An 18,799-nucleotide genomic window follows, 5' to 3' on the forward strand; every position below is an offset into this window, starting at 1 on the left:
ACTTTGAAATTAACAGAGAGAGAGAGAAAGAGAGATTACTATATTATTATTTGAAACATGTCGATTAGAGTGTAAAACCTACACTCCTTCAAACTACAGAGAATTCTGTATACTATCAGTGAAACACCCTAATGTTAAAAATGGAAGAGATTCAGGAGGAATTGTAGTTTGGTTTAAAGAACATCTTTTCCATTACATTCAGCCTGTTTAAAAAGGGAGAACACATATTTGGAATAAAATGAAAAAGGAACTCATTTGTCAAACAGAACATTATGGAAACCTTTATACACAAAGTGAACTAAACTCCACCCAAAAAAATATGACCTGTCAACTACAACTAGAATACACAATAAAGGGTCAATTAAATAATTTGGACACCCCCATATCACTAAAGGAACTCTAAAATCAAATCCCTCAAAAAAAAAAAAAAAAAAGATTGTGGCTCAGATGGAATTTGCAATGAGATGTTGAAACATGGCAGCACCAAACTGAACGAGGCCATTCTCAAATTATTCAATTTTCTCTTAAAATCAGGACATTTTCCTGAGAATTGGAAAGAAAATCAAATCACCCCAATCTTTTAACAAGGAGACACATTTAACCCAAACAACTATAGGGGCATTTCATTGAGCAGCAACCTTGGCAAACTATTCTGTTGTATAATGAATGACAGATTAGTCCACTATCTCCAAGAACAAAAGATTTTAAACTACTGTCAAGTTGGATTAATGCCAAAACAGAGAACAACTGATATCTACACACATATACACAAACATGTCCACCAAACAAAACAAGGAAATATATTTGGTTGCTTCATTGATCTAAAAAATAAAAAAAGCCTTTGATTCAGTTTGGCATAACAGACTCTACCTAAAACTGATTCAGAGTGGAATAGGAGGAAAAGTTTATGATCTAATTAAAGGACCAAGACAACAAATGCTGCATTAAAATAAAAGGAATGAATATCTCAGCCAGAATAAGGAAGTTGGGCTTAGGCTGCAGCTTTAATATCAATGAATTGGCCACAATGCTTCAAAACTTTGAGCCATGGACTCAATCTAGAGGACAGAGAAATCAAATGTCTTCTGTAAGCAGACGACCTACTGCTGCTCTCACGTACTAAAGAGGAATTATGTGAAAGCCTCTCAATTCTAGAAAATTACTGTAGTAACTGGGCCTTAACAATAACATGGACAAGTCATAATTTCTCAAAAAGAAAGAATCTTAAATACAAAAAAAAAAATAAAAAAATAAAAGTTTTTACATTTGGGGAGAAATTCTTAGCCATGTTACAAGTTACAATTATTTAGGTCTGACAATCTCAGATTTTGAACAATTTGACATGGCTGTAAAGGACCTAACAGACAAGGATCATAGGGCATTTTACAGTGTAAGAAATATTACAATTTAACACCCCGTGGCTGAACATATTTGATAGTGTCATCAAACCCTGTAACGTTGGGGTCCAGGAGTGGAAGAGGAGACGCAGGAGTAGATTCTTTAAATCCTTTAATCGCTGGAGTGGAACTAACAATAAATCGTAACATAACACTTCACAAACTCAACACTTCAAGGACTGACAAAGGATGAACAAAACTAGAGGGTATTTATACAAACAATTACTAATGGAATGGAGGACAGGTGAGGATTGGAATCAGGAAGTGATGAAGGCAATGGATTCTGGGAAATGTAGTGCAGGGGAAAAACTTCAAAATAAGGGTCCTTGAAGAATATGGGGGAGACAGACCATGACATTTACCCCCCCAAAGGGTGACTCCTGGCGCCCAAAAACAGATGAGGGTAGGGTGACACAGAAGATGAAGGATTCAAGGAGGATGATCAGGAGGCGGCTTCAGGGCTGGAAATGGATCTGGGGGGCAGCCACAGGGCAGGGACTGGGTCAGGAGGCCTGGGGGGGTAGCCTTGGCAGAGGAGGGAGGAGTGGGAGGATGGGCGGGAACAGCAGAGACGTGGAGACTTGGAAACTGGATGGGATCAGTGGTGACTGGAGACTCATGGGACAGATTTCAAAAACATCAATTTAATAGGCACTGGGCTCAGCTCACCCACAGTGGCGGGAGCATGGGCGGGGCTCCACTCAATGCCCTCAAACTCCACTAATATGCCCTCTGGGACAGACGTAGGTGCCGGCTCTCGCACCTGGTCAGACTCCACGACGGGCTCAGAGTCTGCGGTGGACTCTGGCTTTTGAACCATTGGGGACAAGACAGATGGCTGGCTGGGTTCTGGTACAGTCGAGGCTACAGGCTCTTACAGGCTGGGCTCTGGCTTGAAGACCGTGGCAGGTGTCAAGAAGGGGTAATGGTGGTTCAGTGTGGCTCAGACGTATTCTAAGAAGGGAAGATTCTCTACTTGCGGAAGGGCTGTGGAATGGTGGAAGTTTAAGCCCATACCTTAGATGGCACAGAGGTTGGGGTCCAAGATAGTGGTGGAAGTAATGAGTTGGCAGAACTTGACGGTGTATTCAAGGAGAGGAAAGTCTTGCTTGAATAAATCCATAAATGAACCAGTCAGCTCCATGACTCTTATGGGTCTGGACATGTAGGAGAGGAGGATTAGAGGGGTCACTGGAGTGGAGGAGGATGTTAGGAGGAACAGGTAAGTGATTCAGTATTCTTTGTTGGTCAGGCCTTCTGTAACATTGGGGTCTAGGAGTAGATTCTTTAAATCCTTTAATAATAATTACTGGAGTGGAAACACACAATAAATCTTAACACTAGTAATCACTGGAGTAGAACAAACGCTAGCATGGAACTAACAATAAATCATAACACTTCACTAACTCAGCATAACACTTCAAGGACTGACAAAGGATGAACCGAACTAGAGGGTATTTATACAAACAGTGACTAATGATGGAATGGAGGACAGGTGAGGAGGATTGGAAACAGCTGGAAGTGATGAAGGCAGTGGATTCTGGGAAATGCAGTGCAGGGAAAAACTTCAAAATAAGAGTCCTTGAAGAATATGGGGGAAACAGACTGTGACAAGCCAATCCTTCTGTATGGCAGTTAAATCTGGGGACCCAAATATAAACTAAATTATGAATCCTGGGACAAAATTTCAATTGAAACTTTTCACCTCGAATTTTGTATAAACATCCTGGGAGTTCAAAGAAGTGCTTCCAACCTGGGCTGTCAGGCAGAACTGGGCAGATTCCCTCTCTTGACTGACATTCAAAAGAGAGTCAGGAAATTCTGGTTCCACCTATCAGACTCCTCCCCAGAAAATCACATCACTGTGCATTTATACACAGAGCAGCACACCCAAAGAGTGCCCCTTAGTGGACAAGTACAAGCAAAATGTATAGCTTGTACAAGCTAAATTCAGTTCAGGCAGGCAAAATTAAAACAAATACAAAACACGACTCAAGAAGAATATATTCATCATTGGCAAAGAAAAAAAAAATGTATTAACCTATTTCCAAAAAATTAAGACAGAATATAAATTGGCATCATATCTGACCATAATTAAAGACTACCATCACAGGAAGCTTCTGATGAAGTATCGTGTGAGTGAGCACAGTCTGGCAGTAGAGACGGGATGGCACAGGCAGAACTGGAGACCCAGAGAGAACAGACTGTCTTCACACTGCACTCAAAGAGTCATAGAGGATGAAATTCACTTCCTCACTGAGTGCAGTAAATATGAGGCCATCTGACACACATATTTTAAACTCATAGGACAGATACTGCCTGAATTCAGCAGATTGAGAAATATGGAGAAACTTTCATATGTTTTAGGAGAGAAGGTTGAATGTATAGATTTAGCAGCAGAGTATATGTTCTCTTGTCATGATCTGAGGGAGAGAAGGTGACCCCTCACTAAATACTTAAAGTGTCAGTTTAATTTACTGTTATTCATTATTCTCTGTAGTTACTTTTCTTTACATTTTGTGCACTTACCTGTATGCTCATTATTATTGTTATTATCATTATTAATATTTTATTATTTGATTTTTTTTTTTTTATGTATGTAATACGTTTTTTTTTTCTTCTTCTTCTTTTCTGTTTGTTTGTTTTGTTTTGAATATGTCATTTACTGGTACTCCCTCTTGAGTATAATATACGCTCATCAGATGTGATTAGACAAGTGTTCCTCTCTGTTCCCAGGCTTTTCATTTCTCATCTCAACAGCTGTCACAAAAACACTGCTTTCTGCACCAATAGGCCAGTCAAAATGCTATCTCAGGAAAAGAGTAACTGCACCACAGCCAGGGTTGGGGAGTAACGAAATACATGTAATGGGATTACGTATTTAAAATACAAAATATAAGTAACTGTATTCCACTATAGTTACAGTTTAAATAATTGGTAATTAGAATACAGTTACATTCAAAAAGTATTTTGATTACTGAAGAGATTTCTTTGCATTTTATTGTCATTTGTTTCATTTAATATTTAGTCCTTTTAGATAAAAAACATTTATACATATAAGTGATGCGATCCAAAGAGCATTTGAACAGCAGTGAAACACTTTCTTATGACATATAACATTCATACGAGCAGACAGAGAAGTAAGCTTGAAGCAAGTTTGGAGCAGAAGAAATAGAAATGAACCTTGTGTAAATTGTCAGCTTTTCGCTAAGCTAAAATGCTATTTCTAGCCATTTTACATGCACATGTTACCAGGCATGATTATCAAGAAAATTCACGTTGGATCATAATTTTTTTTTCTAGTAAGATCTTTGATATTAGGACAAAAAATCATATTCTTGATGATAATTTTTGTATTGTTTTCCTGTAAAAATATCTAAAAATCCTAAAAACACAATTTGATTGATCTTGTTTTAGAAACAACACTGCATAATGTGGCAGGATAAGGGATTAACCCTCCTATTAGCCCTGTTTGGGGTATGGCTTTGGCAGACCAATGAGGTGGGAGCTACCATACTATTTAAGGACCCTTATTTTGACGGGTGTTTCTGGGTTACTCGCTCACTGGCGTTCCCGTACGGTACGGTACGGTACGGTACGGTACGGTACGTTGAGGCTTTGCTCACGGTGTAATGATGTGAACCTCTCAAGGCTAATATGCTTATGTACAGTTTGATTAGAGTGGAGCCGGTGGTGTGTGCATTGTGGCGAGTTGGCGGCGGAGGACACTTTCAGGTATGTTTTATTTATCTTAAATTTCTAGGTCACATGTTGTGGGGGTATTTATTGTATTATGTTTGCAGTAACAGCAACATTAGTAGGTGGTTGAATGATGGCTGGAATACTGAGCCGCGGTACCTGTTGTGGGTAACCATACCACTTTGTGTCTGGTGTTTGTTCAACCCAATTGTAAGTACGACTCTCCCTTTTGCACATTGGGGCTTGGTAGATGTAGTTTAACTCTCGGGTCTTTTTGTTAAGGTAAGTGTGGGGAGTTGAACATCCCAATCTTTAAGACACATCCCTAGCTGAAAACGCTACATGTGACACCGCTGCTGTTTTGCTTATGGGCATTTGTTGCTGCTGTTTTGCTTCGTGGCTCGCTTGGGCTGTCTGTTTATGAGCCTCGCGTTCGCTGTCTGCATATCAGCTTCACTTTGTTTTGTTTATGATTTCTTTGTATTGTCTATTTGTTTTCATTGTTACAGTGTCAATTTATGTTTACTATTTCTGTTTATTTGTTTTTTTATTTCAGGTTTATTATTACTATTTGTTTTGTGACTATACGTAGTGAGACTGTTTGCTAAATTAGTGCATTTCTCAGCCTCAAACCTGTTTCAGGTCAGTTTTCCTGCACTGTCCCTTTATTATTGATGTGGTGTATGTTGTTGCTCTGTCATATTGTTCTATTGTATAGTGTTTATGATTTTTATTTCCTCTACTGCCAACATTCATTCTGGCATTACTCAGGTGCTGTTTAACTGCCTCCGCTGTAGGTGGTGGTGTCAGTGGGCCTGAGTGCTATAGCCACTCCATCATTGTGTATGTAAATTTATTTTGTTTTCTGTTTTGATTAATGTTTAGTGTCTTTGTGTAACCTTGGGTTAATTTGTCTCTTCTTTCTCCAGGAGCCAGTGTGGTCTCAGTGGGGAACAGGGGAGGCTAGCTGCCTTCACTTGGTGGTGTGCTTCACAGTGTGTTGAGTGCTGACACAACTTCCTTATGGTGCGTGTGGTGTTTGACACTTTGGTGTGAATTAAGGTGGGTTTGGATGACCTCCCGAAGGGTGGCTGGCCTGCCTTGTTCCCGTGAAGCCTGGCCCTGGAGAATTGGTAGTTTTAAAATGTCTTATTGTGCTTTATGGGAGAGAGAATCTATATTTATATGATATCAAGTTTTTAATGATGTTGAAGTGTTATAATAAAATATATTTTTTGTACTGATACTCAGGTCTCACTTTCTCATTTCTTTGCCTTCAACTGGTAAGACTTACCTGTGTGTCCTTATTGGGAGTATTTCCCTGGCTCTCCTCCAGGGTGGTGTAGTCAGATTTATCTTAATTCTGATTCAAGTTTCCCTCTATTTGGGAATGCCACAATAAGATATTTAGGTTTTTCAGAGAATGTATTTTTAACATATGTATTTTGTCTTACTGTACTGGCAGAGTTTTTATAGTCAAAACAAGTGAAATCTACCAGTGCTGAAGAAGTAATCCAAAGTATTTAGAATACGTTACTGACCTTGAGTAATCTAATGGAATACGTTACAAATTAAATTTTACAGCATGTAATCTGTAGTGGAATACATTTCAAAAGTAACCCTCCCAACCCTGACCACAGCAGAATGTAAACTGTTACGGATCTTCAAAGAAATGTATTTTTTACATTCAGTTGATTACCTTTTGGACATTTTTGATTTTACAATTTCAGTTGACACATTAATCTATCTGCAAGGTTACAAGCATTTTCAGAATTAAGACTCCCTCACTGTTGAAGCTGAAGTGTATGATTTCTATGCCACTATCACCACCAAACGAAATTGCAAAAATAACGCTTGTTTTCAAACAGCTTTTCAGAACTCTCCACCTATCTGACACTGGCCAAAGAAACAGATAGTCCCACCCTAAACTCATACCAGTGGGTAAAGTTTTTAGCTATTTAGGGCTTACGGCAGAAGTTATCGGCGCATAAAAGAGAGGGGGAGGGGGGTGGTATGGCAGAGGCCTCCTCTTTGGCACCCTCCCTAGGTGACCGCCTAGTTCGCCTATGCCTAGAAACGGCCCTGGCCCAGAGGTACCTTAATACACCCCTGGTTCTGGAAGTATTTTTCCCACTCAGAGAAGTCATTTAGAGAAGTCCTACATCCTCCATGATGCCAGACTTTGATCGGTTTCTGGGTCATGGACAGAGGAGTGAGGAAACGAGGATGCACAATTTAGAAAATGAGAAGCACCCATTATGCCATTCACAGTGTGTCATGGGAGCGTGCGGTCATACTGAGGCATGCTTCACGAGTTGCGTTGGCCGTGGTTTCCTGAATGGTGGATCACACTCATGGGGTCAGGAATTGGCTGGGTAGCAGGTCCCTGTTAGCACCTGCTGGCAGATGCTGGAACTACACCACCCGATGGCAAAAAGCATGTTTCTCCATAGACAGCCATTCAAAAGTAACCATGTTTTATGACGAAATAAAAACATTTCCTAGTACTATTTAAATTTATTTCATTACATTATAGCGCATTGTCATCCGGTGATGGATTGTTTTTGAAGGGCTCTTAAAAGCATGAAATTGATTTCTATTTTTCCCTATCTATTCCCATTGACGACTGATCAGTCACTTGACACCCGATGCTGGAACTGAGTGCCCATTAGCAAAGATGGCAGCCTCCATTTCGCTCTCTTTCTGGGAACCCTGCACTAGCTGAGCACAGTCATAGAGATGAATGGGGATGCTAATGGATAGCTCTCTCCAGGTATTTTATCCACCTTTTTCCTGAACACGGAAGTGTTCCATTATTTGACTGTTTTCAGTTTCCTGTCTCCTTTGTTTTCACTTGTATTGTCATATATTCTTAGCTGGTAATATAATGTTTAAGGTATAAATTGTTTATGGTTTTTCATATTCTGTGCAAATATAGTATTATCTAACCAGATGGGAAAATGGTACATTTTTGTTTTTAATAAAATCTGTTGTTTTACATTTGAGTGATGTCATTGACAATTATCGTCTGTTTGACCAATCCCGTCCTGCTCTCAAGACTGCCTTAGACTTGAGAGAGACAGGTACAGTATGTTGTCACCGATGTCTGCTTTAAAGAGTAAAACTATGACAAATTAAATGAAGTTTTGAGTCATTACTGAAAAACATTTATACATATAAATTATGTGATCCAAAGAGCATTTGAACAGCAGTGAAACACTTTCTTATGATGTTACATTCATAGGAGCAGACAGAGAAGTACGTTTGGGGCAAAAGAAATAGAAATAAACCTTGCGTCTGTAGTTTTATTTTAATGAACTGTTAATGGGTTCCGTTGATGTTGCCACTCGCATTCACATTTAAACGTGTTTTTCTTATTCAAATCAAATGGCTTTAAAAATTAAAAAATTGGTGGATTAAGCTTAAGAAAACGTCATGCAGTTGAGTGAACATGAGTGTATTTAGTTTTTTGCTCAAGAAATACACTATATTGCCAAAAGTATTTGCTCATCTGCCTTTAGACGCATATGAACTTAAGTGACATCCCATTCTTAATCCATAGGGTTTAATATGACGTCAGCCCACCCTTTGCAGCTATAACAGCTTCAACTCTTCTGGGAAGGCTTTCCACAAGGTTTAGGAGTGTGTTTATGGGAATTTTTGACCATTCTTCCAGAAGCGCATTTGTGAGGTCAGACACTGATGTTGGACGAGAAGGCCTGGCTCGCAGTCTTCGCTCTAATTCATCCCAAAGGTGCTCTATCGGGTTGAGGTCAGGACTCTGTGCAGGCCAGTCAAGTTCTTCCACACCAAACTCGCTCATCCATGTCTTTATGGACCTTGCTTTGTGCACTGGTGCGCAGTCATGTTGGAACAGGAAGGGGCCATCCCCAAACTGTTCCCACAAAGTTGGGAGCATGGAATTGTCCAAAATCTCTTGGTATGCTGAAGCATTCAGAGTTCCTTTCACTGGAACTAAGGGGCCAAGCCCAGCTCCTGAAAAACAACCCCACACCATAATCCCCCCTCCACCAAACTTCACAGTTGGCACAATGCAGTCAGACAAGTACCGTTCTCCTGGCAACCGCCAAACCCAGACTCGTCCATCAGATTGCCAGATGGAGAAGCGTGATTCGTCACTCCAGAGAACGCGTCTCCACTACTCTAGAGTCCAGTGGCGGCGTGCTTTACACCACTGCATCCGACGCTTTGCATTGCACTTGGTGATGTATGGCTTGGATGCAGCTGCTCGGCCATGGAAACCCATTCCATGAAGCTCTCTACGCACTGTTCTTGAGCTAATCTGAAGGCCACATGAACTTTGGAGGTCTGTAGCGATTGACTCTGCAGAAAGTTGGCGACCTCTGCGCACTATGCGCCTCAGCATCCGCTGACCCCGCTCTGTCATTTTACGTGGCCTACCACTTCGTGGCTGAGTTGCTGTCATTCCCAATCGCTTCCACTTTGTTATAATACCACTGACAGTTGACTGTGGAATATTTAGTAATGAGGAAATTTCACGACTGGACTTGTTGCACAGGTGGCATCCTATCACAGTACCACGCTGGAATTCACTGAGCTCCTGAGAGCGGCCCATTCTTTCACAAATGTTTGTAGCAGCAGTCTGCATGCCTAGGTGCTTCATTTTATACACCTGTGGCCATGGAAGTGATTGGAACACCTGAATTCAATTATTTGGATGGGTGAGCGAATACTTTTGGCAATATAGTGTATGTGTTTGTAGCCATATGTGCATTATAGCTACAAATTTATCAAGCATTTAAAATGTTAAAGGGGGAAGAAATATTTTATATAATTTTATTTATATGGAATATTTCACATTGAGTATGAACTGTGTGTGTGTTAAATGTCAAATATATTCAATATAAATAAAATGTTCAAAATAAAATGTTTTATATATATATATATATATATATATATATATATATATATATATATATATATATATATATATATACAATTGTGTACACAAACATGTACACAATGTTTGTGTACATCTGTGATATTTGGTTATTGAAAGTGAATGGCAAGAGACACTGTTTAAGGAGTAAGATAATTTTATTGGTAAATGTTGGAACGGTCTGAGACTTGATAGAAGTAGCCTGAGAGACTACAAGATTGAGGATGTGTATGTGTGTGTGTTTTCTGTCCCATATTTAATAAACTGCAGACATGATCTACCAAAAAGTGTGGTGTCGGTGGTCTATTTGTGATGCTGCGGCCATAGCAACATTGGCTCAACCAATGGCGTGAGTTTGTGGTTGGTACTGTCTGTCTGACCAATGTCAGATTTGGGGAGTGTTCAGGAGACCTGTTTGTAAACGATCATTATTTTTACAAATCTGCTTTGTGAAGCAAGTGATGGTGAAATGACATTATCTTTTCTCTGACTCATTCTGATCTGTAATTTTTTACATTTATTGTATTAGATTCTGTGTGAAATGAACATCTTTAGATAGCATCTGGCTTCTAACACTAGCTCTTTGCTCTTATAGCACCCTGGGCCTCATAAAACGATAATGAGAACACTGCCTTGGTCTGCTGATGGGTGGAGACAGCAGACTTCACACTCCATAAAAATACAGCCGGAAAAAAATCTATGCAGGGTCATTCTTTATCATAATACTGTGAAAAGTGTGAGATTTGTTTAATTAATGTCCTTCTCTATTTCTCTGCAGGAGACTTGGTCTATGTGAACTTCTGCAGTTAATCCAGGATGGACTTCAAAGACATTAGTCATTAATCTTACATTTCATACAAAATCTCCATTAACCAACATCTTATGGAGTTTTGTATTCCTTGCCACAGTCGCCTTTGGCTTGCTCACTGGGGTTCTAAATACAATTATGATTTAATTATTTATTTTTATACACAAATTACAATCATATTTAATCAAACTACACAATGATGACTCTAAGACTTCATAAATATTGCAGTTTTCATGTTCTGTTAATGCATGATTTTCTGTAAAGTGTGTAATGATGTGTGTTGTGAAAAGCGCTATACAAATAAAAATGACTTGACTCTAAAGCATGTCTGACTGAGCCTAGCACCTCCGTTTTTGCCTGATCTACTAAAACAGAATAATTTATCTTATTTGAAGCCATCTTTCTTTCTTAAACTTCATAAAAAAGACAAATGCTTTACCGGAGATTTTTAAATTTCAGGCTAGGTGGATGCGGTCATGACAAAGGTGACTGAGATGGAATGAGATGGCTGGGGTGTTTTCCCACTCTTGCAGTATAATTTTGCTTGGGTGTAGTATACATTCGCTGTTTAAGGAAGAGAGTGGGAGAACTATTTGAGCCTCAGCCTCCTCTGGAGGAAAGTATGTTATTTATAACTCACATAAGACACAACTCCAGAAGTATTATGCTGTGACCTGAAGGCTATATTTACTAGGTGAGATGACACTGAAGATGAAAAGGTTTGAAATTGTCCTTGAGACCAATGATGTCAGAAGCATATACAACCTACAGTGTATATTTTTCAATTAGTTTCTAGGTGGAATTGATGTTGAGAATTGAACTTAAAGAGATAGATCACCCAATAATTAAAATTCTTTCATCATTTACTCACCCTCATGTCATCCCAGATATGTATGACTTTCTTTCTTATGCTGAGCACAAAGAAGATTTTTAGAAGAATATTTCAGCTCTGTAGGTCCAGACAATGCAAGTGAATGTTGGCTAAAACTTTGAAGCTCAAAAAATCATATAAAGGCAGCATAAAATAATCCATATTACTCCAGTGGTTAAATCCATATCTTCAAAAGCGATATGATAGATGCAGGTGAGAAACAGATCAATATTTAAGTCCTTTTTTTTTATTTATTTTTTTTACTATAAATCTCTTTCCAAACAGGCACCACAGGTGACTTTCAGATATGAAAGTGAAAGTGGAGATTTATAGTAAAAAGGGATTTAAATATTGATCTGTTTCTTAACCACACCTACCCATTCACTTGCAATGTATGGACCAACAGAGCTGAGATATTCTTCTCAAAATCTTCATTTGTATTCTGCAGAAGAAAGAAAGTCACACATCTGGGATGGCATGAAGTTGAGTAAATGATGAGAGAATTTTTATTTTTGGGTGAATTATCCCTTTAATTGCAGAAATATTGAAAATGTAAAGTATCATCTCAATTACTACAGAAGAATTTGTGGAGAGAACGATGTTTATTGCATTTATTTACTGTAAATTCATGCATTTGACACGTGCTTTTATCCAAACCAACTTACGGAATATTCAAGCTAAATGCTTTATCAGTAAGTGAATTTCCTGGGAATCAAACCCATGACCTTGCCATTGCCATGTCATCCCCATGCTACAACAATTGAGCTACTGTAAAAAGTGTATTTTGTTTACTTGGTTTGCGCAGGGGGTTTATATTTACCAGAGAGCAAGAAGAGCTGGGCTGTGTGATTAATAAGATTCTCAATTCTGCTCATGGGAGCCCTACGGCACCACACATTTAAGGGGTACCACTAATCTGACAAATCAAGTCATGCATAAGTAGTTCCAATGTAATGTAAATAAATGTAAAATTTTATAACACACTATGAAGTCTCTGATAAGTAAATCAGTTATGTTAGATTAGGGAAACATTCAAAATGTACAGTGCAGGGTCTCCCTAGAAGTCGTATTGAGAAACACAAAGATGTTTGGTCTTCTTTGGCATGCTTTTGATCCTGACAATGGTGCTTTCCATAGCTATTACAGCTCTTCAGTGTCTGTGCATTTCAGTGACTGTTATTGTATGCAATATTTTGCATGTTGACAAATAATCACATTAAGGGAGCTCTGAAGGCTTCAGAGAAGAGGAACACTTCTGAACACACAGCACAGGCCTGAGGACACAGGGGCTCACTGAATCCATTAATAGCTTGAAATAATCCTCTAGTAACGTCTTGGTGGAGTTCCACTCAGCATCAGTACAAATTTATACAGTTTTTCTGAGCACAGTCCAAGTACTCACTTGAGATGGCACAATTGTTTCCCTGGTAACAAATGAGGCCCAAAATGCTGATCCTACATTGTTCGAGTATGTATTGCACTGCTCTGCATGTACAGTAACAAAGTTCTTTGTCTCAACAGACTTTTTTTTACATCAGCTCTTTGCTCACTGCAGGTGTGCTCCTTTGGTAAGTGAAGAATCTCTATTGTTTTTCCTCCGGCTGAGGTGCACTGCCATCAAGCTGTATGACTCCAAGCCAAACAAGTCTTGGGAGTTAAAAGAGGAGCCAAACAGCATTGCTTAATGAAAGTGTAGGTAGGCATGCTGCTGTTCACTGAAGCACAGTTGCAATACTCTACTCTAGGTTGCAGATTCAGCAATCTCTACTCAAAATATAGACTCCTAAATCAAATCTGAATTCAGTCCCATTCACCAGTTCAAGGAATACACTTGAAAGAAAATAAAAGCTGTCCAAGTGCCACATCAAAGTCAGTTATTTAAATGGTTTACTAAATATAACAGTTAGTGTAAGTAACAGTAAGTTTAAAATAACTATAATGTAAACACTAGCAATATTGTTTGGATTTTATTCATATAAACTACAAAAGATATGATGGCACATATAGGAATCTCTGTGCAAACCTCTGCACTTGAGAGGAATATATGTAGCAAAATCAATGAATTTTCATTGAGAACGTATCAGTGTGGACGTGGCCTCAGATGTGGATCCGTGCAAAACATCCCAAACATTTAATCAACTGAGAAAACACTGGAACAGAAAGTGGAACAGGATTGGTCACAGCTCAGCCTGTAAACCTTCCATCAACACCACACACCAGTCACTTGAGATTTAAAGATTTCCCCAGGAAAGATAAGGCCAGGCTGTTGAGAGACAATCAAACCGTGCAACCTACAAAATCTTGCCCACAACCATATGGGAACATTTGTCAGTGGCATTATTTTAGAAGCCAAAGTCAAAAGGAGAGAAGTATTTTTGTTGATAAAACTTTTAAAATAACAATCAATACTCTTGATATTGTAATCTCTAGAAAGATTGTGGCACTCTACACCTGTTCAGGTAAGGTCAGACAGAGGATATTATGACTGCTTTCATCTGTCGGCAGTACAATTCACATGAGCACTTCAAAGGTGCAGATGGTAAGAAATTTGCGGGGGCTGCACAAATAAATCTTTATTTCTGTGTTGCAGCAATAAAAAATAAAATAAAAATGCAGATATAGGCAGGGATACAGCATGGCTCTTTACACCCCTCCTCCCCAACTGCACAATTTTAGCCTTTTTGGGCATTTGAGAGAATAATACCTAAAATGAAACAGAACAGATGTTATGAGATATTAAAATCTCCCATTCAGACTTCACACACTGATAGATGTCTAATGGTGTGAAGATATGTTATTTCATATCCAGAAACATCATCTGAACTGTACTTGCTTGTTTTGATTATTGGGGGAGCTACCTCTCCCCCATCCCCCCTGGAATCTACACCCCTGTCTACAGTACACAGAGACAACAGATGGCCGTCTTTCTTCATATTTCCTTCCCTCTCTCACCAACAAACAGCTGTCTATGTCTGACTTACCAAACTATGATTGGCAGAACTGTTCTGCTTGAGCTGGAAAATTACAAAAGCATGGGAGCATTCCATATATTTGATGGGGTCAAGTGAATATGTGGTTAAAAGGCTGTTCAGTGGTAATTCTGCTCACTGAAGGAACCCAAACAGGAAGAAAGCATATTATTTTCAGCCAAAAAGACCAGCTATTTCATGTACTCTATGTAAATAATAATAATAATAAAAAAAATACAAAATAAAATAACACTGAACTCATGCAAACAATTAAATATGGTGGAATTGGCTGGAAATGGGTCTGTCATCTTAATAAGAAATAACTAGGCACTACCTTTCTCTAGTGGTTACTGTTGTTGGTTTTCATTAAAAAGAGGGGTGAGGTCTTGATTTGTCATATTGGGTGTTCTGCTGTTACATTTTCCCAATTCACACTGCCATCCATAATTCTGGTTTCCCCCACATGCCAGTTCAGTCTGCAAATCTGAATTTTAATCAAATTTTAAATTCTTGTTCATTTGAGCTTGTTCAAAACTCACATATAGTTACATTTAAATTAATACCATTAAAACATTTGGAGTTTATGATACAAGTTCCTTCTCATAATACTGATCAGAGAAACAAAATATTCCTTTATGCTCTTTTTTTCTTATGTACAATAGCATTAGACTAATATTTGCACCAGATGTTTTAATATATTATACAAAATATTATGTCTTTGGACATGTTCGCTGAGTGAGCAACACACTTCATGACATTTTGAATCTCACAAAGACTCAGATTAAAGTTAATATTTAGGGTATGAAACATATTTCAATGTCATTTCATGCTTGTTTTTTGATTTTCCCCTTAGGATCAAACCACATTGACATCAAAATCACCAGGGCTAATTACACTTATTTATGCTGTTTCATTATGATTCCAGGAGGGTAAGTGGTTAATTAAAAGCCACACCCTACTGATGTAATAGACAGCCTTATAAAGTAGGCCCAGGTGTGTAGTTTGGTAGAGGTTTTTGAAGTATGTCATTAACTAGTCAATAAAGTTTAGGTTGTCTGTTGTAATAGCTGTGATTTTAGGATTTGAAGGCTCAGCTTTTGTTCCTGTTTGTGGTATTTGATTACAATGGTGAGCCTGAGTCTTCAAATACATTTTAAATGGGATTTGAAGCATGTTTCCTTCTGCAAGTGTGATCATGCATGTTTTCCCGGTTTTCAAAGGGAGTGTATTTCTGTACACATTGGTCAAGCAGGAGTCCAGATGGAAAACTCCTGCTGGGAGCTGTACTGTCTGGAGCATGGCTTCTAACCAGATGGAACCAGCATTAATAACAGCAGCTCATTGGTTGGGGGGGGGGTTTAGCACTTTCTTTCGTGAAACTGGTGTAGGGAAGTACATTCCTCCGAGCCATATTCATTGACCTGGAGCTGACTGTTGTTGGTAAGACTTTAACTTCTCCTAGTTCTACACTTGACTATATTTCTCAGTTCTATATCCTTCACACTCAAGAACTTTAGTTTTTTTTGTGTGTGCAAATATTGGGGTACATCAACTTGTCTGTGGGAAATACCCACAAAGGTACACCCATGATACTTGCACGTCAGTTTAAATGTGTTTTGTACCTTAAGGTGTAATGAATATAGTAGGTATACCTTAAGAGTACTGTCTCTGTGACAAGCTATTGTACCACTAAAGGTACAACTGTGTAAAAACTGTAGATTTCTGGAGCATTGAGTTTCTTCTGATTTATAATGCTGTATTTGTAGATGAGATCCGTAATGGATTGTATTGACCACTTTGCCACCCTGAACAGCTTATCAGTGGCAAGGAGGATGCAGCCAATAGTTACGCATGAGGTCACTATACCATTGATAAAGAAATCAGACTCCATTCTAGACTGTATGTGCAAAATGGTGAGTTCAGTGACATTCACAAGTATCTTGCACAATTATTGGCTACATTTTGAACAGTTTTCTGCTGTTTCCGCTAGGCAGATCAGTGCACTGGTTTGCAGGGCTTCCTGATCTTCTACAGTTTTGGTGGAGGAACAGGCTCTGGTTCTACATGTGTTCTTAATGGTAAGAAGTCAAAGTTTGAGTTCTGTGTATCCTGCCCCACAGGTGAGCACCGCTGTGGTGGAGCCCTACAATTCGATTCGTGCGACTCGCACAACACTAGCACTCTGACTGTTCTTTCATGGTGGATAACGAAGCCATATTTGACATATGTAAGGTCTTTATATCGAGCACCTGTCCTACACCAACTTGAACTGGCTCATTGCCCAGATTGCGTCCCCTGTCACTGCATCTCTGCAGTTTGATGGAGCTCTGAACGTGGACCTCACGGAGTTCAGGACCAACCTGGTCCCATACCCTCGTATCTACTTCCCACTGGTCATCTACTCATCTCCGCAGAGAAGGCGTACTATGAGCAACTATCCGTACCTGAGATCACCAATGCCTGTTTTGAGCCGGCAAACCAGATGATGTGTGACCCTCGCCATAGCAAATTCATGGCTTGCTGTCTGCTGTTATGTGGTGCTAAAAGATGTTAACACCATTGCCAGCATCAAGACTCAATGCTCCATCCAGTTTGTAGACTGGTGTCCCACAGGGTTTAAGGTTTGCATCAACTATCAGCCGCCAACTGTTGTACCAAGAGGTGATCCGGCCAAGGTGCAGAGAGCTGTCTGCATGTTGAGCAACCCAGCAATCATAGAAGCTTGGAGCCACCTGGACCACAAGTTTGACCTAATGTATGCCAAAAGGGTTTTTGCACATTGGTATGTGGGTGAAGGGATGGAGGGAGAATACTTAGAGGCGTGAGAGGACTTTGCTGCAGAGGCTTGTGCTGATTCCACTCAAGATTAGGAAGAGTATTGAAGATGAGAACATTTTGGTGTTGACCCTTATAACTTGATAAATTGACACATGTGACATCTTGGGCTTTTGACTAGGTTATTCCTTCATAACTTTAGTGTACACAGATTTTTAAATCCATCTGTAGATTGTGGCAGTTCTCGGCCTCGCTGCATTTGACCAGCTTAAACTCCAATTCTAGTCTTGTGTTCAGGTGTCATTTGGCTTATGACTTTCAAACGTGAAATACTTGGTACCTGGATGTTTTTAAATCTGTCATTATTTGTAAACCATAAGATCTCTGCACACTGTTTCAGGTTATTTCAGTGTATGCATCTGCCACCTCTAAGCTTCAGCATGGTTTCAGTTTTTAGAACTGAAGTTGCTTTGACACTTGTCATGTGAAACTGACAATGTCAAATGGTAACTTACCGTATCTCCACAATTTCTTGATCCTAAATTGATAGAATGTGGAGCTTTCTATTGTTAAATGTGGCAAAGTAAATTTTTACACTTTACTATATAAAACTAAGCAAGTTGTATGTGGTGATTGCCCCATCTGGGTTTGCCAAGTATTTCAGTTGCGTTATGCTTTTGTCAAGTCTGAGAAACTAACTTGTCTGTAGAAGGTTGTATTGTTGCATCTATCCATTGCCTTTTAAAATAAGTTGTAAACTTGGCAGTCTGAGCAAATAGTGAGTCAATTTAAATACGAAGTTCATCACACTTAAGTGGAAGATTAAGTGACGTGCATTCCATTGTGGGCTGCAGTATGCTGTGCAATGTGTACTAAACATCTAAATGTTTGTCATCTGTGTTGTGCATGCAGAAGACTCGCCACTTTCAAAATGGTGGTTGTGGGATGGCAGGGGTTTTTACATATATAAGTGTTTCAAGTCTTTGCATGTATATGATCCAGCTGATGAAGCGGATTCCGAGAGGTCCAGTCAGCATCTCCTTTCTGGTGGGGGTTCTCGCTCTCTCTCCAGTGCTGAATTCGGATGCTGTGAGAAGCAATTCTGCTGGAACATTCAGACTAGTTCTGTTGAACTCCTCCCCCAACCTCCTGTAAAAATGAACTTTGACTCCAATGTGTGTAATACAAATCTTTATCTCGTGTAATAAAATTTAACATTTAACAAAGTTGTGACTGTGGGTTTTAATTAGACTGACTACTAAAGTTTGTGTTCCATGCAAGGTTTGTGGATTTCCTGCCTAAACTGGACTGAGAAAGCCAGAATGTGTAATTGATTTAGCAAATGTTTAGTTTGACCTG

The 18,799-nt window shown here is 39.2% G+C and overlaps 1 pseudogene; it reads left to right on the forward strand.

Annotated features, from left to right (window-relative positions):
• Positions 1 to 2,419: 2,419 nt before the first annotated feature.
• Positions 2,420 to 17,490, forward strand: LOC127415390 (tubulin alpha chain-like; annotated as a pseudogene).
• The last annotated feature ends 1,309 nt before the right edge of the window (positions 17,491 to 18,799 follow it).

The sequence above is a fragment of the Myxocyprinus asiaticus genome, chromosome 24 (genome assembly GCF_019703515.2).
Source record: "Myxocyprinus asiaticus isolate MX2 ecotype Aquarium Trade chromosome 24, UBuf_Myxa_2, whole genome shotgun sequence".
Classification (NCBI taxonomy): Eukaryota; Metazoa; Chordata; class Actinopteri; order Cypriniformes; family Catostomidae; genus Myxocyprinus; species Myxocyprinus asiaticus.